General features: G+C 46.5%; 3 non-coding genes across 3 annotated transcripts; 2 read left to right on the top strand and 1 right to left on the bottom strand.

The window, feature by feature from the left end:
* Positions 1-6,447: 6,447 nt before the first annotated feature.
* On the bottom strand, positions 6,448-6,519 carry trnae-cuc. Its single transcript has one exon. It is a non-coding gene; the product is annotated as a tRNA-Glu (tRNA).
* Positions 6,520-8,701: 2,182 nt separating this feature from the next.
* trnas-aga lies at positions 8,702-8,783 on the top strand. The gene has a single exon. It is a non-coding gene; the product is annotated as a tRNA-Ser (tRNA).
* Positions 8,784-15,896: 7,113 nt separating this feature from the next.
* On the top strand, positions 15,897-15,965 carry trnan-guu. Its single transcript has one exon. It is a non-coding gene; the product is annotated as a tRNA-Asn (tRNA).
* The last annotated feature ends 6,218 nt before the right edge of the window (positions 15,966-22,183 follow it).

Below are 22,183 nucleotides of genomic sequence, written 5' to 3' on the forward strand. Positions count from 1 at the left end.
TGCTCCCTGTTGCTGGAACCTCCTCCAACATCACAACCCTCCGAGATACCTGCACTCCTCTCATTTGGCCTCCTGAGCATTCCTGATATTTATTCTTCCACATTTGTGCCCATTCTGTCAGTTTCCAAGGCCCCAAGCTCTGGAATTCACTCCCTGAACCTCTTCCTCTCTACCTCATTTAATTTATTCTGTAAAACCCACCTCTTTGATCAAACGTTTGGTCATCTGCCCTAATATCTCCTTATGTGCTTCAGTAACAATTCTGTTGGAACAATGTCTTACATTACAAGTGCTATATAATTTGTTGTTGATTTGGACATACATCATTATTCCTTCATTATCACTGGGTGAATAACCTGTAACTCCTTACCTAACAGCATTGTGGGAGCACCTTCACCACATGGACTGCAGCGATTGAAGAAGTTCAATCATCCTCTTCTCCACAGGCAACTGGGGGTCACAATAGATGCTGGTATCTGTGGAGAGAGACAGTTGTGCAGAATGATTTTTTTTTAAATTCAGGTGGGTGTCACTGGCTAGGCCAGCATTCAGAGGACAGCTAAGAGTCAACCACTGCTGTGATCTGGAGTCACATTTCGGCAAGACCAGGTAAGGACAGCAGATTTCCTTCCCTAAAGGGCATCAGTGAACCAGATGGGTTTTTACAACAATCATTTGATTATTAATTCCAGTCTTTTTTTTATTGGATTGAAATTCCACCATCTGCCATGACGGGATTTGAACCAGGGTCCCCAGGATATTGCCCTAGGTCTCTGGATCATTAGTCCAGCGACAATACCATGACACTATCACCTCCCCTCAGGGAGTAAAAATGGTGCAGAATTTGATGGTCAGTATAAGCTCAGGAGTGGAAGAGAAATGGACAATAGTGCAGGAAAAACAATTCCTGACTGTGAAAGATACTGTGGGAAGCCAGCAGCACGTGGTCAGGGGATGAGCATCGGTGGAAACCTCATTTAGACACAGTCGACAGAAGTAACAGTAAAATACTAAACATAACTCAGATATATCCATTATTAGAGACAGGGGAAATTAAAAAATGGCAGAGAGGTGATCAAGGAGGGCAGAGGTGAAACAGAGCAATGGCTGGACCTGGATTCAGATCCACAGTAAAGGAGCCACACCAGCCCCAGAGCCATGGAACATCTCATAGATACAGAGCATAGAACTAAATGCTCTAAATTGTAGGTGGATGGTGAAAAACAGTCAACTCTAAAACAATTTCAGTTTTCAACTTTAAACTCTCCTGCTGGCGTCTGCAGCTGGAAAGATATCAGAAGCACTGGAGTCAGAGAAAAATCTCCCAGTTGAGGAAATACCCAGGGAGCAGGGTGATGTCACCGTGTAATTGTCAATGTGTGATGATGTCACCGTGTAATTGTCGATGTGTGATGATGTCACAGTGTGATTGCCAATGGGCGATGATGTCACAGACACAAACACAGAACATCTGGGTCTGTACAAACCAGTGATCACCACACATTATGAAGGAAGTGAGGGCCCTTGAGAGGGTGCAGAGGAGATTTACCAGAATGGGTCGAGAGATGAGGTGTTTTAATTGTAAGATTAGGTTTGGGAAACTGGGGTTGTTCTCCTTGGAGTAAAGGAGATTGAGGGAAGATTTGATAGAGGTGTGCAGGATTATGAAAGGTAGTTAAATAAAAGCTGTTCCCATTAGCTGATTATGAAAGGATTAAGGGACAGAGTTTTAAGATTTTAGGTAAGATCCACAAGGGGGATTCCAGGAAGGGATATTTTACCCAGTGCCTGGTAATGACCTGGAACTCAATGCTTACATTCAAATGTATATTCAGATCCTGGTGAAACAAGTGATTTTCAGATTTTGATGTGTTGTTTGGTTTGAGTTTCTCGTCTCCCTCCTCTTCTAACATCCTGTAAATAGAGTTCACAAAATCCATCACTGTCACTCCAGGACAAAAGTTCAGAAAGAACAACCGTTTCTCTTGGTTTGAGTTTGCTGTGTGTAAATCCTCCCCTTCTAACCCTCTGTAAAAGGAGTTTTCAAAATCCACGCCTGTCAGTCCAGGATAGAAATTCACAATATTTTCTCCTTCTGCTATCTGGACCAGGATGATTGCGCATGCGCCCTGCTGCATATTGCCCCCTAAAAAGATGGCGGCCGTTACGCCGGGCCTGGCGAAGGGAGAAATCCAGACTTTTTTGGCCTGTTCTCTGCAAATACAAGACCGGTACCTTGTTATTTTGGGTCTGCGGCATGCACTGTGTCTTTATGAAGCCTCCCTGCCCACTCTGCTGGCTCCATTCCTCCTCACACACCCAATAACTCTGTGGTTTTGTTTTTGTTTTGGATTTCCAGCATCCGCAGTTTTTTTTATTTTTATCACTAACTCTGTTAGGTTGCTCCACTCGACATTCTCTCACCCGCTCTGAGCAGCTTCAGTCACAGACCAGCACCGCGCATGCTCCTGAATCCGATCACAATGCGCATGCCCCAGGACACAAAGCAATGCGCAAGCGCACGGCGCTGCTGTTGTGCGAATAGGGCACATTCTGCCCCCCAGCGAATGCTGGGTGGCCACCCCGCCATTGAAAGATCATATTGTAGAACAGAAATCTATGCTCTGTAATCAGAATACGATGGGTGACATAGGGGCAAGGCATAAAATTGTTGAATCAATTGATGCAGTGGCCAAATTGCTCCCTGCTCCATTGCAATTCTTTCCTGGATGCAGAACAAACCCTGACAGTTAGATCTGAACTCAGTGGAGTCTCAGCAGATGGGGTGAGCTAATGACTTTTCCCCTTATACATGGAACATTTAAACCATGTCTTGCCAGTATCTCTGCTCTGATTGTGAATCAAATGTTTTGAAATTTTAAAGTTAGATTGTTAATGTGTGGGCAAACTGAATAAAGCCCTTTGCACACGTGAAGTACCTGAATGGCCTCCCACCAGTGAGACTGTGTTGCTGTGTTAGTAAATGGGATGAGAGTGAATCCCTTTCCAATTTTAGCTGGTGAACAATCTGTTTACAGTGTGAGTTTACCTACACATTTTCAGCTCAGGCATGGATCTCGAAATCTACTGGTAATGGGTTCCACATGCTTAGCACTACATAAGAACAAGGAGCAGGAGTAGGCCATTCTGCCCCTCAAGCCTGCTCCACCATTTAATAAGATCATGGCTGATCTGATAGTAACCTGAAACATGTACCCCACCTATCCCCGATAACCTATCACCCCCTTGCTTACCAAGAATATATCCACCTCTGCCTTAAAAATATTCAAAGACTTTGCTTCCAAAGCCTTTTCAGGAGCAGAGTTCCAAAGTTTCACGACCCTCTGAGAGAAAATAAATCGCCTCATCTCTGTTTTCAGTGGGCGACCCCTTGTTTTTAAATAATGATCCCAAGTCCTAGATTCTCTCACAAGAGGTAACATCCTCTTCAAATCTGCCCTGTCAAGTTCCCTGAGGATCCTATATGTTTCACTGGTTAGGTAAAGTAAAGCAAAATACTGCAGATGCTGGCTATCTGAAATAAAAACAGAAAATGCTGGAATTCTCAGCAGATCTGGTAGTGACTGTGGAGAGAGAGAGACATAGTTTTCATTTCAGACCTGTAAACTTTCATCAGAACTGCACTGCATCTGAAATGTTAATTATGCCTCCCAATCCAAAGATGTTGCCAGATGTGGTAAGGGAACTCAAGAAGGAAATGAAAATCCCCTTTGAGGAATGGAATCCAATATGAATGAAGGATGAACTGCCCGAGTGACCAGAGACAGTCAAGACACCTTTCCCTTCTTTAAGATGCTGGAACAGTAACTCTGATGTTATCAGTGAAATTAACTGATCTGAGAAATTGAAAGGATTCTCGTTACTGCACATCAGGAATTCAAACCTAATATCGGCTTCAGGACAATCAGAATACTTGGTAACAGACAAGACACAGAAAGGCTCGAAGGGAGAAGGCACTGGTTGTAGGAAAGCTGGTTCCTGGTGACATGGATGTGACTGCAGTGGGTGGGATCAGCCTGTTTCCATGTATCCACAATGAAGGTCTCACCCTTTATTTTGGAAGAGTAAAACTGATAGAGTGTGATAACCATCTGGGTCGTGGCAACCTGAAGATTCGACTCACTGACACCATGGCTGGAATACCTTGTCAGTTCGGTTTGTGTAAGTGTCTGTGGTGCAGTTGGTCAGCGTGTTTGCCTGTTAAATAAAAGGTTGGTGATTCAAGACCACCCTAGGGGTGAAGGTTTTTATTGTTTTTCCCCCTCATCACCAATCATTGTCACACGATTCCTGATTGTCATTGGGTACTTGGGCTGCAAGATCTCATCCTCAAAATGGTGGCAAGTCTTTTGTTGTCCAGGGAGCTCCCACAAAAACAGCTTCTTTTTAAAATTACGTTTTCTGTCAAATACTATGAGAAAAGATTTGGACTCACTATGTACCTTTATCTAACCCATTAGAAACTCATGAAATTATTGGAATCAAACGAACCCATCAATTATTCTCTCTTCCTCAGCTCCACTGTCAGTGAGACAGCGAAAAGCAAAAAAGCAGCAATATTCCTGCCCCGCACTCTCCAATATCCCGCTGCCAGCAGAAAGCAGTGACTGCAGCTTCAGTCAGCGGGTCACTGCCCATCCCTGGGACGCAAGATACTCCAAACCTCCCAGTACACCGAGCACAGGCTCAGGAAAGCGCAGGTACATTATATCCCGGTCACAAAACCTCCAAGCAGCATTTACAGAATTCCCGAATGAGTGAGCCACAAATAAAAGTCACACAAACTTTCTAATTCTTTTCACTGTAAAATACCTTCATTTTATTGAAATGCTGACTGTGAATCTGAAAATGAGCACCATGAGATTTGTGTTACCGAGTGACTTGTTTTCCATTGTTTGTCCGTCAGGCTTGCAATCCAATTTGTGTTGGATGTTGATGCGAATCTGATTTCAAAATGAGGATACAAAGCAGGTAAATATTACATCCAGGAGAAAATCCTGAGGAAAATCGATCACAGTATTTGGAAGGAGGTGCAGCTATGAAGTGGAAGATGTGAATGATGTTATTGATGATTGAGAGGAATGCATTGCAACTTTGGGGCTTTTGTAGGCTGATTACATTCTGTGCTTTAAACTTCTGGCCAAGCTGAGGTATCAGGCAGAAAGCAACAGGGTTCTCCAGGTATGTTGGGATACGAAACGGTTTTTACATCCCTAGCTAGCTCAGTTGGTTGAGCATGAGATGCTTAATCTCAGGGTTGTATGTTTGAGCTACACGCTGGGCACTGTAATAGTTTAAAAATCTGATTAAGAATCGTACAGACTGAAAACATTGACCCTGTGTCTCTCTCCAGCTGCTGAATTTTTCCAGCATTTTCTGCTTTTGTTTCAGATTTCCATCATTCACAGTAATTTGCTTTTATCTTTTTACTTTTAAATCTTACTGCTTAAAAAAACACCAACTAATCACTGCGGCTCCTGTGAAACTTACAGGACAGACATTCACCACTGAAAACAGCTGACACACATCAAATTCAAAGCACTTTCATGTCGGATCTCTTTCTGCTTCTGTCCCTTCCCCAGCTCCCTCTGTGGGTCCAGCTCCCAGGTGAATTAGCTGCTTGATGCAGACACAGTCAATTCGTGGGAATGGGTAAAACTCATGGGTAAAGAGACACCTGGATCTCACCTTCCTGGTTCTCCCAGATACTGATTACAGGAATGTGCCCAGTGCCGATTGTTCAACTTTTGAATTGATTTTCACACTGGGTTTCAATGTGAAGAAAGCAGAGCTGTGATAAGCTTATACTGATCAGCAGATAGATTGCAAGAAGATACATGACAGGCTGATGATAACAATGCTGTTTGGACATGGTGAGCGCCAGGGAAGGATTGTCACCATTAATGTGTCGCTCAATTAGTCTCGTGACTAGTCTCATGCTGGAAATGACAAGAAAATTCGTTGAATTTGCTCCGTGTTTTGGTTTCAAAAGAGCCGAAAACAAGGTTCAGAGAGTGCATCTCGCTAGAGTGAGTTACAAAATGGCAGAATGACCCGTGCTGTTGGGAAACATAAAATTATAGAAAGTTACAGCATAGAAAGAGGCCATTCGGCCGGGCGTGCTGCTTTCAAAGATGGTTGATCCATCAGGAGTGATATTTGTGTCAGTGCAAACTGTAGGCAGCAAAGTCCGTTCTTCTCCCACCCATATTTTGCCTCACACCAGCATTTCTACAGTCAGTACTTTGCACCCAGCCCTTCTCTTCTCCGCTTCCTTCATTCCCTCACTCGACTTGAACCAAGTGTGATGTTTTCCAGCTCTTGAGATGCCCTTCAACCCTCATTCCTCTGATTCTGGTGGAGCTTTTAAACATTTCCAATCAATGAATAATCAAGACTCGTTCCAAAAAACTCAGTAACTCAACATTCCCTGACCGGGAATTGAACCCAGGCCATGGCGTTGAGAGCGCCGAATCCTAACCACTAGACCACCAGGGAATTTGGGCCAAAATTTTTCAATTCGGCTTATCGACGCTGCTTTTGCCTATTGTTTTTCAGTTCAGATCTCTTTCACCTTGAAACAGCCTGTTTCGGTTCAAGATAAACGACTTGGTCAGCCAATGAAAACAACGGTTTCTGTGAGCTGGAACATGAAATTGACAGTGAGGTGAAATCGTCCCACAAGCTGCTCATGCGCAACCTTCAATTTCCAAAACCCTCCACCCTATTTGCTGTTGGTCCAATGGAAGTGCCGATCCCGATCACTGGACATCAGGGAAACTACCAATAAGGCTTGACATTTGGATTATGGAGGGAACTTCCGACTTTTTTTTTTCATTCCCGATCTCTTTCACCAGAGACAACTTTCTCCGACCAAATGTCTGTGTCGGATGAACACAAGCGACTTCTTCACCAACGAGAAGAACTATTGCTGTTAACTGGAACATGAAATCAATATTTTCCTCCTTTAAGACAGTTCTTAATGTCTTCCTCTTTGACCGAGCTTTTAGTCATCTGACCGAATATGAGGCTCAGTCGCACTTTGTTATATTATGCTCACGGTGGAACGCCTTGTGACGTTTCCTTAGGTTAAAGGCACTTTATAAATATAAGTTGTTGTTGTAGGATAAATATAGAAAGGGCTAATTCCCTGTTTTATCTTTCATGCTGATGCTTTTCTCAGCGAGCTTTTAACATGAATTTGCACAACTAATGTGAATCATGTTTGTGACGTTAAAAACGTTTTCACCCCCTGAGGGAACTGAACCACATTGACAATCACAGAGAGATATACACCGAGAGTGACAGAGACCTAAGGAGAGACACACTCAGAAAGCAAGGATGTCACGAACTTGGCTCTATGTTTGTTCCATTTCCAAAAGCAACTTTCCTGAATGCTGACAAATGAATGGGAATCAGAAAATACGAGAGTATTTGGATGGCTTTCCATCTATTTAACTGATAATTAAACTGATTAAATTCAAAAATGGTGAAAACTTTAGTCAGCAGGATTCCAACCCTTGTGTTCATATTTACAACAAATGTTAATTATTGAATGTGGATGTGGTGCCAGTCAAGTGGACTGCTTTGCCCTGGACGGTGTCCAGCTTCTTCAGTGTTGCGGGGGCTGCACTCATCCAACCAAGTGGGGAGTATTCTATCACACTCCTAACTTGTGCCTTGTAGATGGTAGACAGGCTTTATGGAGTCAGGAAGTGAGTTACACATTGCACGATTCCTAACCTCTGACCTGCTCTTGTAGCCACAGTGTTTATATGGCTAATCCAGTTCAGATCCTGGTGAATGGGAACCTGCAGGATGTTGATAGTGAGGGGTTTAGTGATGGTAATGTCATTGAACATCAAGAGGTGATGGTTGGATTCTCTCGTATTGGAGATGGTCATTGCCTGACACTTGTGTGGTGTGAATGTTACTTGCCACTTGTCAGCCCAAGCCTGGATATTGTCCAGGTCTTGCTGCATCTGGACATGGACAGCTTCAGTATCTGAGGAGTCGGGTATGGTGCTGAACATTGTGCAATCATCAGCTAACCTCACCACTTCTGACCTAATGATGGATGGAAGCTCATTGCTGAAGATAGTTGGACCGAGGACACTACGCTAAGGAACTCCGGCAGTGATGTCCTGGAGCTAAGATGACTGACCTCCAACAACCACAACCATCTTCCTTTGTGCGAGTTATGACTCCAACAAGCGGAGAGCTTCCCCCTGATTCTCATTGACTCCAGTTATGTTCAGGCACCTTGATGACACACTCGGTCAAATGCTGATTTCACCTCATCTCGGGAGTTCAGCTCTTTTGTTTATATTTGAGCCAAGGCTGTAATGAGATCAGGAGCTGAGTGGTCCTTGTGGAACCCAAGCTGGGCATCAGTGAGCAGGTTATTGCTAAGTCAGTGCCGCTTGATAGCACTGTTGACGACTCCTTCCATTACTTTACCGATGATGGAGAGTAAACTGATGGGGCGATAATTGGCTGGGTTGGATCATTCTCATTCTTTCTTTCCCAGTTTGGTCGGAAGAACAAGGACATTATAAATTGCAGGGTTCCGGAGAAAAGGTCGGGTAATGGCAGTGACAGGACGGGAAGAAAGAACGCTTTCTCCGCTGTAACCATTGCATGATTTCATACAAATAATAGTGATTAGAGAGCAGCTTCTGTAGTTGTAGCTGAGTGGTTAAGGTGATGGATTAGAAATCCATTGGGGTTACCCTGCACAGGTTCAAATCGTGTCGACTACGTTTCTTCTTATTTTGGATTTTAACCGTGCACAGACAGAGCTAATTATCATCTGAATCGAGGGAAAGCGTTCCAAACACATCCGTCTTCTCTTATTTCTATTCATTGTCAGCCTTCTACAAATCTCCAGTCGGAAATGGAAAACAAAACGGAGCCAATTTGGTGACATGATTTCACTCTGGCATTTGTCTCCCCTTAGGCCCCTGTCACCCTCGGTGTCTATCTCCGTGTGTGTTTCTCTGTGTGGGTCAATGTGGTTCAGTTCCCTGAGGAGGTGAACACATTTTTACGAGCACCAATTGTATGCACATTAGTTGTATTCACATTTCAATTTTACAGTGAAAAATATCAGGATGAAAGAGGAAAGAATAGTTTGTCTCTTTCTACGTATGGACTACAACAACTACTTATATTTATAAAGCTGCTTTTTCCTAATGAAACGTCACAAGGCGTTCCCCAGGAGCATTTTATCACATGTCCAGGGATGAGGAAATTCAATTTTGTGGAGAGATTGTAGAGACCGGGATTGTTCTCTTTAGGGCAAAGGAGTTTAAGTGGAGATTTCATTGAGCTGTTCAAAATGAGGTGGGTGGGGGCAGTGGGGACGGGCGGCTGGTTGGTGCAGACAGGGAGAAACTGTTTCCACTGACGGGGGTCAGTAACCACAGGATTGGGATTTAAAGATAGTGAAGGAAAGAGAGACTTGCCTTTGTACAGCGCATTCCTGACCAGCGGCTGTCTGAAACCACTTTCAAACCAATTAAGCACTTGTTGAAATAAAAACAGAAAATGCTTGAGAAACTCAGCAGGTTTTGTTTCCACAGACGCTGTCTGACCTGCTGAGTTATACCTGCGTTTAATGTTTTTATTTGAGATTTCCAGTATTTTGCTTTTATTGATGGACTTTCTGAAGGAGAGTCATTGTTCTCATGCAGGGAACACGGCATCCAATCACTGCTCAGCGAATCGGGTGGAGGGTTTGGAAATTGAAAGTTACGCATGTGCAGCTTGTGGGACTATTTCATCTCACTGTCGGTTTCATGTTCCAGCTCAGAGCAACCGTTGTTTTCATTGGCTGACGAAGTCGTTTATCTTGAACCTAAACAAGCAGTTTTGTGCTGAAAGAGATCTGAAAAAACAAAAGGCAAAAGCAGCGTAGATAAGCCGAATCGAAAAACACAATTGTATCTTCCCTGATGGTCTAGTGGTTCGGATTCGGCGCTCTTATCAGCGCGACCCGGGTTCGATTCCTGGTCAGGGAATGTCGTTTTATTGTATTTGTTGAAACGAGTGTTGATCACTCATTGATTAAAAACTCCACCATAATCAGAGGAGTGAGAGTTTAAGTTTCGCCTCAGATCTGGAAAACATCACACTCGTGAGTGGCAGTGAAGGGAAGAGGAGAAGGGCTGTTTGCAAGGCACTGACCATAGAAATATTGGTGTGAGGCAAAATATGGGTGGGAGCAGTACCAATTTTGCTGCCTACTGTTTGCATCGGCACAAATATCACTCCTGATGGATCAACCAATCACAACTGCTCTTTCAAAGCAGCACGCCCGGCCGAATGGCCACTTTCTGTGCTGTGACTTTCTATAATTTTATGTTTCCCAACAGCACGGGTTATTCTGCCATTTTGTAACCCACTCTAGCGGGATGCACTTTCTTACTTTGTATTCGGCTCTTTTGAAACCAAAACACGGAGCAAATTCAGCGAGTTTTCTTATCAATCCCAGCACGTGGTTAGTTACGAGACTAAATGAGCGACACATTAATGGTTCCAATCGTTCATTGGAGCTCACTGCGTCCATAGAGCACTGTTACCATCAGCCTGTTATGCACCTTCTTGCAGTACATCTGCTGAACAATATAAGCTTATCACAGCTCTGCTTTCTTCACATTGAAATCCAGTGTGAAAATCAATTCAAAAGCTGAACAACTGGGAGGAGAGTGTGACTGTGGATAATCGGCACTGTGGACCTTCCTGTAATCAGTATCTGGGAGAACCAGGAAAATGAGATCCATGTGTCTCTTTACTCATGAGTTTCACCCATTCCCACGAACTGACTGTGTCTGCATCAAGTAGCTCATTGACCTGGGAGCTGGACAGGCAGAGGGAGCTGGAGACGAGGCAGGGACAGAAGCAGAAAGAGATGCGAAATGAAATTACTTTCAATTTTTTGTGTGTCAGTTGTTTTGAGTGGTGAATGTCTGTCTTGTATGTTTCACAGGAACCACAGTGATTAGTTGGTGTTTTTTTTTTTAAGCAGTAAATATAAAAGTAAAACTATAGGAGCAAATTACTACAAATGATGGAAATCTGAATCAAACACAGAAAATGCTGGAAAAACTCAGCGGCTGGCAGGAGAAAGAGGGTCAATGTTCCTGGACCGGACAACGCTTTTTCAGATTTTTAAACAGCACCCAGCTTGGGGCTCGAATCCACGATACTGAGATTAAGATTCACATGCTCTACCGACTAAGATAGCCAGGAATGTGTGAAGCTGTTTCGTATCTCAACATACATGGATGGTTTTGTTGCTTTCCACCTGATGCTTCAGCTTGGTCGGAATTTTAAAGTGTGGAACGTAATCGGCCGACAAATGCCCCAAAGTTGCAATGCATTCCCCTCAATCATCAATAACATCATTCACATCTTCCCCTTCTTAGCTGCACCTCCTTCCAAATACCGTGTTCGATTTTCCTCAGGATTTTCTCCTGCATTTAATACTTACCTGCTTTGTGTCCTCATTTTGAAATTATTGGCATCAACATCCAACACAAATTGAATTGCAAACTGATGGACAAACAATGGAAAACAAGTCACTCGGTAACTCAAATCCCATGGTGCTCATTTTCAGATTCACAACAGTCAGCTTTTCAAGAAATGAAGGAATTTTACAGTGAAAAGATTAGAAAGTTGGTGTGACTTTTATTTGTAAATCACTCACTCGGGAATTCTGTAAATGCTGCTCGGAGGTTTAGTAACCAGGATACAATGTGCTTTCTTGATCCTGTGCTCGGTGTGTTGGGAGATTTGGCCCGGGTTGGATTATCTTGCATTCCAGGGATGGGCAGTAACCCGCTGACTGAAGCTGCAGTCGCCGCTTTCTGCTGGCAGTGGGTGATTGGAGAGTGTGGGACCGGAATATTGCTGCCTTGCTGCTTTTCGCTGTCTCACGCACTTTGGAAATGAGGAAGAGGGAAGAATTGATGGGTTTGTTTGAATCCAATAACTTCATAGATATCCAGTGTGTTGGATATCGGTACATGGTATGCCTAATTGTTTTCCCATTACATTTGAAATGAATATTCCGAAAAAAAAAGCCGCTTGCCTGGGAGCTCAGTGGATAACAATAGAGCCGGCAACATCTCAGGAACTTGACATTAAATTCAAGGACCCAATGACAACCAGGAACTGTGCGACAGTGAAGGATAATGGGCAAAAAAGTGACAGCTTCGCCCCTGGGTGGCCTCAAACCACCAACCTTTCGGTTAATAGCTGAAAGCGCTAACCAATTGCACTACAGACACTACACAAGCAGCACTAGCGTGTCAGTGAGTTAAAGCTTTAGATTGCTGCGATCGGAATGGCCATTGTTCTCTATCAGTTTTACTCTTCCAAAATAAAGGTTGGGACATTCATTGTGGATACATGGAAACAGTCTGATCCCACCCACTGCAGACACATCCAAGTCACCGGGAACCAGCTCTCCTACAACCGGTGCCGTCTCCCTTCGAGCCTTTCGGTTTTTTTGTCTGTTACTAAGTATTCTGATTGTCCTGAAGCCAATATTTGGTTTGAATTCCTGATGTACAGTAAAGAGAATCCTTTCACTGTCACAGATCAGTTCATTTCACTGAAAACATCAGAGTCAATGTTCCAGCATCTTAAAGAACGGAAAGGTGCCTTGACTGTCTCTGGTCAGTCGGACAGTTCACCCTTCTTTCTCCCCTCATTCTGGTTCCCAAAGTCTTTCTGAAGATTCACAAAGCTGGAGACTGGGTTTTCTGGTTTGATTTTTTCTCCCTTTTCCCATCTTCTAACTGACAATATTTGCCAAAATCTCATCTCAATCCTCCGCCTTTCATCATGTCCCGCGATGAGGATATTCAGTTTGGTGGAGGGGTTACAGAGACCGGGATTGTTCTATTTAAAATAAAGAAGGTTAAACGGAGATTTCATGGAACTGGTCAAAATGATGGGGGCGGGGGCAGTGGGGACGGGCGCTTTCCACTAACAGGGGTCAGTAACCAGAGGATTGGGATTTAAGATAATTAAAGAAGGACAGACTTGCATTTGTATCGTGATTTTCCCGACCGGTGGATGCCTCAAAACACTTTCCAGCCAATTAAGTACATTTTTGAAATAAGAACAGAACATATTGGAAAATTCAGCAGGTTTCTCTCTCCACAGATGCTGTCAGACCTGCTGAGTTTTTCCTGCATTTTCTGTTTTCCTTTCCAGATTTCCGCAGTTTTGCTTTTATTGAAGTGGAGCCATTGTTGTAATGTAGGGAACACGGCAGCCAATCACCGCTCAGGAAACAGCCAAAACAGGGACGTCACAATGAGCAGACCATGTGTTTGTTGTTGAGGGATAAACACTGACCAGGTCACGTCAACCCACAGATTTTGATAATGGTTCTGTCCAGTTTTGAACCAGAGACCGTTTCACGTGTTAGACAAGAATGAAAATCGCTGCATCACAGAAACAGGAAACAGTGCAAAGGCCCAATGGGCTTCACTAAAATGTTAAACGGTGACGTCATGCAGCAGCACTTTGGGTCTTTGTTTTGAAGAAATGGAATTCGGCTGTTCTCATTAGGAATGCTGGAGACAGACTGATCAACAATGTCATCATCAAATGGCACAGCGCAGTAAGAGGCCATTTGGACAATTATATCGGTGTCCGTTTTGTACAAAGAGATTTCCCGTTAATCTCAATTTCGTTGCCTCTTTCCATAAAACTTTTTCTACTCCCTTGCAAGTCATTGTCCAATTCCCTTTTGAAAACTCTGAGTTAAGACAAACAATATTGAAAGAGGTGCAGGAGCTTCTGCAGTGCCTCTGCACAGTGTGTGAAAATTAACAAAGTTTCCCTGACCCAATTTCCCCAGCGTTCTCTAATTTCCATTCATCTGCAAGGATTCACTAAAGTTATAGCTCGAAATGGAAGAAAAACAGTGCGAGGTTTGTGTCATTCTTGCTTTCTGGGTGTTTATCTCTCCTTAGAGACTTGCTCTCTGTCACTCTCGGTCTGTGTGTGTTCCTGTGTGTGTGTCAATATGGTTCAGTTCCCCATTTTTACCATCCAAACATTATTCACGTTAATTGTGTAGCTTCATATTAAGATGGTACAGAGAACAAAAAGAGCGGATATAAAATATACAAGAGAGGTTTTCTTTCTTTTTTTGACTGGTGACTTTTCAGCTTCGAAGGGTCGGGGTGGTACAAAGTGGAGAATGATGGAAATTGTCACTGAGCAACATTTAAACAAGCAGACACCGAGTCCTTGTGGTCAAGTGGCTAAGGCAATGGACACATCGAGAAAATGAGATTCTAAAAACAAATAGTCCAAAGTGAAATCACTCGGACATTAGGAACTGTTTACATTGCTGTCAGGTGCCGCAAGGAACAGGAAAGTAAAAGCTCAATAACAAATGTTGCAGGAACGGATAGGTTATAATCACCGGGAAAGGCTGAACAGCCTGAAACTCTTTTCTCTGGAAAAGAGAAGGCTGAGAGATGACCTGACAGAAATGGAATGCTTTGTCCCTGTTTCTTCAGGGATTCGAGGTGAAATTTATTTCTTCAGCCGTAAGTTAACATCTTCTGAATCTGCATCAAACAAACAATGAAATGTTTAGGGATATAGAAAGAAAGATTCTACATTGAGATGGAATTCTTAAAGTCGGATTTTGTCATCTGCTAAATGAATATATTTTATCAAACTCTCTCTGTCATTAGATTACAACATTGACTGCACTTCAGCAAGATTTCATTGGCTGTAAAACACCTCCCGTTTTCATGAGTTGGTGAAAGGCTCTGTTTAAATATAAGTCTTTCTTTCTCTTCTTTCTTTCTGACTGTCAATCTAAGTTAACAATCAGATGGAATGGTGAAGTGTATCTGTTCCTTTCAGTGTCTACCCCACTCTCTGTCTCTATCTGTCTCCCTTTGTCTCTGTATACCTGTCTCGCTCTGCTTCACTCTCTCAGTCCCTCTGTCTGTGTCTCTATCTTTGTTCACTCTTGTGCTCTTTGTTCCCTCTATTCACTCGCTGTCTGTGCGCAAACAAGGTTCACTGGATTGATTCCTGAGATGAGACGGTTGTCCTAGGAGGAGAGATTAAGTGGGATGAGTCTGTTCTCTCTGGAGTTTAGAATAATGAAAGGTGATCTCATTGAACAGTCTGACATTCTGAGCCAGCTTGACAGTGAACATGCTGAGAGGCTGTTTCCTCCCGGCTGGAGCGTCTAGAACTGGGCTCACATTCTCCATATAATGTGTCAGCCGTTTAGGACTGAGGTGAGGAGACATTTCTTCACTCAAATGTTTATGAAACTTATGAGCCGAGAGGTCTGTGGATCCTCAGCCAGTGACTATATTGAAGGCTGAAATGTTTAGATTTTTGGTCGTTAAGGGAATGAAAGAGCATCGGGATTGGGTGGACAATTGATGTTGAGATTGTGGATCCACCTGTTCTTATGAACTGGAGGAGGAGGCTCGAGGCGGCGTATGGCCAATTCCTGTTCCTTGTTTGATCCTGTCAATGTTCTATCTCAGTGGAAATACCATTAACTGACCTGTGACATTGAAAGGATTCTTGTTGCTGCACATCAGGAATTCAAACCTAATATCGGCTTCAGGACATTCAGAATACTTGGTAACAGTCAAGGCACCGAAAGGGTCGAAGGGAGACGGCTCCGGTTGTCGGAGAGCCGGTTCCCGGTGACATGAATGTGTCTGCAGTGGGTGGGATCAGATGGTTTCCATGTATCCACAATGAATGTCCCAACCTTTATTTTGGAAGAGTAAAACAAACAGAGAACAGTTGTCATTCCGTTCGCCGCAATCTGAAGCTTTAACTCGCTGATGCCCAAAATACACTTCGGTGGCGCAATCGGTTAGCGCGTTCGGCCGTTAACCGAAAGGTTGGTGGTTCAAACCCACCCAGAGACAAAGCTGTCACTGTTTTCTCCCCATCAGCCTTCATTAACACACGGTTCTTGGTTGTCATTGGGTCCTTGAACTGAATGTCTAGACTCCAGGAATGTTGCCGGCTCCACTGTTATCCAGTGAGCTCCCAGGAAAGCGGCTTTTTTCCGGATATTCATTTCAAATGTAATGGAAAAAAAAATGGGAATATCATATACCGATATCTCCCCATCAGCCTTCATTGTCACACAGTTCCTAGTTGTCACTGGGTCCTTGAACTGAATGTCTAGACTCCAGGAATGTTGCCGGCTCCACTGTTATCCAGTGAGCTCCCAGGAAAGCGGCTTTTTTCCGGATATTCATTTCAAATGTAATGGGAAAACAATTAGGCATACCATATACCGATGTCCAACACACTGGAAACCTATAAAGTTACTGGATTCAAAGAAATCCATCAATTCTTCCCTCTTCCTCATTTCCACAGTGAGGGAGACAGGGAAAAGCAGAAAAGCAGCAATATTCCGGCCCCGCACTCTCCAATCACCCGCTGCCAGCAGAAAGCAGCGACTGCAGCTTCAGTCAGCGGGTTACTGCCCATCCCTGGAACACAAGATACTCCAACCCGGGCCAAACCTCCCAATACACCGAGCACAGGCTCAGGAAAACACAGGTAGACTATATCCCGGTCACTAAACCTCCGAGCAGCATTTGCAGAATTCCCGAGTGAGTGAGTTACAATTAAAAGTCACATCAACTTTCTAATCTTTTCACAATAAAATTCCTTCATTTTATTGAAAAACTGACTGTTGTGAATCTGAAAATGAGCACCAGGGGATTTGAGTTACTGAGTGACTTGTTTTCCATTGTTTGTCCATTAGGTTTGCAACTCAATTTGTGTTGGATGTTGATGCCAATAATTTCAAAATGAGGACACAAAGCAGGTAAGTATTAAATGCAGGAGAAAATCCTGAGGAAAATCGAACACAGTATTTGGAAGGAGGTGCAGCTAAGAAGGGGAAGAAGTGAATGATGTTATTGATGATTGAGAGGAATGCATTGCAACTTTGGGGTATTTGTCGGCCGATTACGTTCCACACTTTAAAATTCCGACCAAGCTGAGGCATCAGGTGGAAAGCCACAAAACCATCCATGTATGCTGGGATACGAAACAGCTTCACACATTCCCAGCTAGCTGAGTCGGTAGAACATGTGAATCTTAATCGTGGGTTCGAGCCCCAAGCTGGGTGCTGTTTAAAAATCTGAATAACCGTCGTATGGACTAGGAACATTGATCCTGTTTCTCCATCCAGCTGCTGAACCTTTCCAGCATTTTGTGTTTTTGTTTCAGGTTTCCATCATTTGCAGTAATTTGCTTTTATCTTTTTACTTTTACATCTTACTGCTTAAAAAACACCAATTGATCACTGCGGCTCCTGTGAAACTTACAAGACAGACATTTACCACTCAAAACAACTGACACACCAAAAATTGACAGTAATTTCATTTCGCATCTCTTTCTGCTTCTGTCCCTGCCTCGGTTCCAGCTCTCTCTGCCCGTCCAGCTCCCAGGTCAATGAGTTGCTTGATGTAACTCTTTCGAGTACAAACACGTTTCCATCTGTTCCTATTCAGGTGAAGTTACATTGTTTGACATTGTGAGATTTGAACTCTTGATAATCTTTTAAAATGAAAACAATTAAACTAAATCAACAAAATGGGATAAATCAGGCACAGCCCCTAATTCAGGTCAGCTGTAAAACCAAGGACAAAATTTAAAGGAACCTTACAAACTTTAAAACAAAATGTGATTAAAGGGGTCAACAAAACACCCCAGTCCCCGTGGTGCCCACTGAGCACGGAAGGCATCGAGCGTGTCAGCAGACACCACGTGCTCCCTCTCCAGGGACATCCAGCAGCGAACTTAGCCGCGGAAGAGGGACAAACAATCGGGTGGGACTCCCCCGTCGATCACCCGCTGCCTGGACCTGTTAATGGCCAACTTGGCCAGGCCCAGGAGCAGGTTCACGAGGAGGTCCTCCTCCTTTCCGACCCCCTTCCGCACCAGGTGCCCATAGAACAGGAGCGTGGGGCTGAAGTGCAAACAAAACATCAATAAAAGGTTTTTCAAATAACTAAAAAGGGAGTGCAGCCTACAACACCCTATGTATACATGGTCCACGGACTCCACAAGACCGCAAAAAGGGCACATGTCCTGAGAGTCCGTGAACCTATGCATCCTCTTATAGGGGACTGCTGCATGCAACACCCTCCAACCCAGGTCCCCGATAGAAAGGGGGAGGACTCCTCCGTAGAGGGCCTCCCATCAGGGCCCTCCGCCGCCGGACGGCAACAAGGCACGCCAGGGCATGTCCGGGCAATGGACAAGGGCAAGAAAATGGAAGGTGTGCAGCAGCAGTCCATACAAAAAGCCCCTCTTTGCCGTGCCAAAAGGCACGGAGGGGATGAACCCGAGGTGGCTCATATTGCGGGGCACCAGCACCCGAGGGAGGGTTCGGGGCTTGGGGCCAATGTGGAATTCTGTCCGAACAGGGGAACGTTCAGACGGAAGACCACCGCACACCTGGGCCACCTCAAGACCCAAAATAACGTCGGGTCTGAGCACGACCGTTCTCAGGTCTTGGATGGCATCGGCTGTGACCTGGACACTCACAGACTCCTGCGGGAGCATCCAGCCCAGTCCTCCGCCACCCAGCACGTCCCCGATCCTGGTCAGCCCTGCGGCCACAGCCCTCCTCTCCGCCAACCACTGAAAAGGACGGAGGGGCGGATTCCTGAGCAGCGGCTCTCTGGCGATAGCCGCTACTCCTGACGGGGGAGAGCTGTATCGCAAGGCGACCACTTTCCAGACTTTGATCAGGTCCTGGTAAAAGATGGGCAACGCCTGCAAGGAGCCACCGAGGCCCATCTGTTCTATAAACAGGAGCTGCATGTCATAATTCAGGCCGTGCACCTGACAGAAGAAATACGTCATCAGGGCACACCATCTAGGAGGAGGCTCGACGTAGAGGTATCGCTGCAGGGTCTGAAGGCGGAAAGGCACCACCTGTGTGCGTAGGCACACTAGCGCCTGACCACCCTCCCTAAGTGGGAGACTCAGAACCTCGGCAGTGACCCAGTGCAATCTTTTGTCCCAGAAGAAGTCAACTAACAATTTCTGGATTCTTGTGACAAAGTCCGGGGGAGGGGTCAAAGTGACCAGTCGATACCACAACATGGTGGCGATCAGCTGGTTTATGACCAGAACTCGACCTCAGTAAGATAGCACTCGGAGCAGTCCTGTCCAGCGCCGCAGGTGAGCGGTGACTTTCGTCTCCAGTTCCTGCCAGTTTGCCGGCCAGGATTCCTCAGCGGGGCAGAGATGGACCCCCAGGTAGAGGAGGCTGGTCCTGCTCCAGGTGAAAGGCCTGAGCTCCTCAGGTAGGGGATCCATCTGCCAGTGACCGACCAGGAGTCCAGAACATTTACCCCAGTTGATCCTGGCAGAAGAAGCGGCAGAGTAGACCTCTTGGCACTCGCGCATCCTCCGCAGGTCAGCCGGGTCACTAAACATAAGGAGCACGTCATCGGCGTAAGCCGAAAGGACCACCCCGATGCCCGGCCCGCGCAGAACCAATCCCGACAACCTCCTCCGCAAGAGGCGCAGGAAAGGCTCCACGCAAATAGAATACAACTGGCCAGACAGGGGGCAGCCCTGACGTACCCCTCTCCCAAAGCGAAGGGGCGCCGTCAGGGACCCGTTAACCTTCACTAGACACTCCGCGGCGGTGTACAGAAGTCGGATCCGGGCGACAAAATGTGTCCCGAACCCGAATGCTCGCAGAGTTCCGAGTAAGTATTCGTGATCCACCCTGTTGAACGCCTTCTCCTGATCGAGAGACAGGAAGGCGCTCGACAGACCAGCCCTCTGGGAATGGTGGATGATATCCCGGACCAGATGGATGTTATCATAAATGGTTCGGTCCGGGACGGTGTAGGACTGGTCAGGGTGGATCATGTGGTCCAGCACGGTACCGAGCCGAGAAGACATGGCTCGGGCGAAGATTTTGTAGTCCGTGCTGAGGAGGGAGACCGGGCGCCAGTTTTTCAGAAGGCGGAGATCCCCCTTCTTCGGCAGCAGGGCAATCACGGCCCTGCGCCACGAAAGGGGCATCTCCCCGGTAGCAATGCTCTCCCCCAGGACCCCCGCGAAGTCGCTCCCCAAGACGTCCCAGAACGCCCTGAAGAACTCCACGGTCAGCCCGTCTAGTCCCGGGGTTTTGCCCCTAGAAAGACCATCGAGTGCGCCTCAGCTCCTCCAGACTTATAGGGGAGTCGAGCTTTCCGGCACACTCCGGGCCGACCTGTGGCAGGTCCTCCCACAAAACTCTGCAAGCTTCCTCACTGGACGGATCTGGAGAGAACAGGGCAGTGTAGTAATCTCGGGCAATGGCCCTGATGCCCTCCGGATCCGAGACAAGGGATCCGTCGTCAGCCAGCAGCCTAAAGAGCTGCTTACGGACCCTGTGCCTTTTTTCCAGTGTGTAGAAGAAGGGAGAGCCACGGTCCATCTCCTTAAGGAAACAGATCCGCGACCTCACGAACGCGCCCCGAGACCCGACCAGTTGCAGGTCCCGCAGCGCGCCCTTCTTCTCATCGTACACTGACCGCAGGGCCGGGTCCGCGTCGGGCTGACGGAGACGTGCCTCCAGGTCGAGCACCTCCTTCTCCAACTCCTCGAACCTGGATTTGCGTCTCTTTGTCGACCCCTTCGCGTACTCTTGACAGAAAACTCGGACGTGAGTCTTGCCCACGTCCCACCATAGCCTCAAGGAGGGGAAGCCTCCCCGCTTCCTTCTCCAGCCGGCCCAGAAGCGACGGAACAAGTCCAGGAACCGCTGGTCTTCCAACAACAGGTTATTAAAATGCCAGAACGCGGACCCCGTCCGAGCGCAGAACGAAGTGAGCTCCGCCCACACCAGACGGTGGTCCGTGCACGGAACCTGCTGTATAGAAGCAGCCGGAACGCAGGACACGTACGCCTTTGAAACGTAAAGGCGGTCGAGTCTGGACGCTCCGACTCCAGGTGACACAAAGGTGAACACGCTGGAGTCAGGATGGAGATTTCGCCAGACGTCCACTAAGTCGAAGGACCTGACCAGGTCCCGCAACTTACTCACACCTCGCGTGCAGTGCGGGGTACCGTGACGGTCACGGACCCCGAGGGTGCAATTGAAATCCCCCCCGAGGACGATGCACTCGCCAGCGTCGATGGAGCCGAGATGAGTGGACACTTCTTCAAAGAAGCTCGCTTGCTGCTGCGTGCCCAGGGGAGCGTACACATTCACAAAGTGAAGCACCGCCCCCCCCAGACGCACAGTCAGGTGCAGCACCCGGCCTGGCACCGGGTCCTTGACCCCCAAGATCTCCGGCTGAAAATGCGGGGCCAACAAGATAGCCACCCCGCCAGAATTGGAGGCTAGGTGACTCATGTAGACCCCCCCTCGCCACTCCAGGAGCCACGTGGCTTCGTCTCCCGGAACGGTATGGATTTCTTGCAGGAAGCACAATGCATACTTCCCGTCCCTGAGGACCGAGAAGTTCTGGAACCTGCGCTGTGCAGCCCTGCTGCCGCGGATGTTGAGGCTGGCTATAGTCGTCTTCATTGTCAAAGGTACATCAAACCTTCACCTTAAGTCATTAAAAAGAAGAAGAGGACTTTTTAGTCCTTCCTCTCCTTCAGGAGCCCAGCGAGAAACGTTTGGACCCTCCGCCGCGCGTTCCTATCCAACTCAGGAGACTTGAGAGCCTCGCGAGTGGACCAGAACACCAGCGGAAAAGAATGCCACCGGTCCAAGGCCAACTGAACCCTGTCTCGGCGACCGCGATGACTCACCAAAAAGTCCCGGAGTTCCCTTGGGGGGATGAGGAGGGAGTCAGTGGCGGGCACCAGGGGATCCACCGCCTCGCTTGAGAGCGACTCAGCGTAATCTCCAGCGCTCACCACGGACACCCCGTCCTCCTCCAGGTCGTCGCCTCCAGCTTCCGACCCCTCCCCCGCATTGAGTACGGGGGCTGATTCGGAGCTGCCAGCTGGCCCCACCTGTACCTCGATCCCACCCCCAGGATCAAGGCCAGAGGGGTCCTCTCTGGTCTCCTCTAAACGTTTTGGGTCAGAGGGCAGCGGCAGTTCTGATGCCCGCTCTCCTCCCGACACCGGGTCGTCCGGGGAGTTCAGGACAAGC

Source organism: Carcharodon carcharias, chromosome 21, assembly GCF_017639515.1.
Source record: "Carcharodon carcharias isolate sCarCar2 chromosome 21, sCarCar2.pri, whole genome shotgun sequence".
Taxonomy (NCBI): domain Eukaryota; kingdom Metazoa; phylum Chordata; class Chondrichthyes; order Lamniformes; family Lamnidae; genus Carcharodon; species Carcharodon carcharias.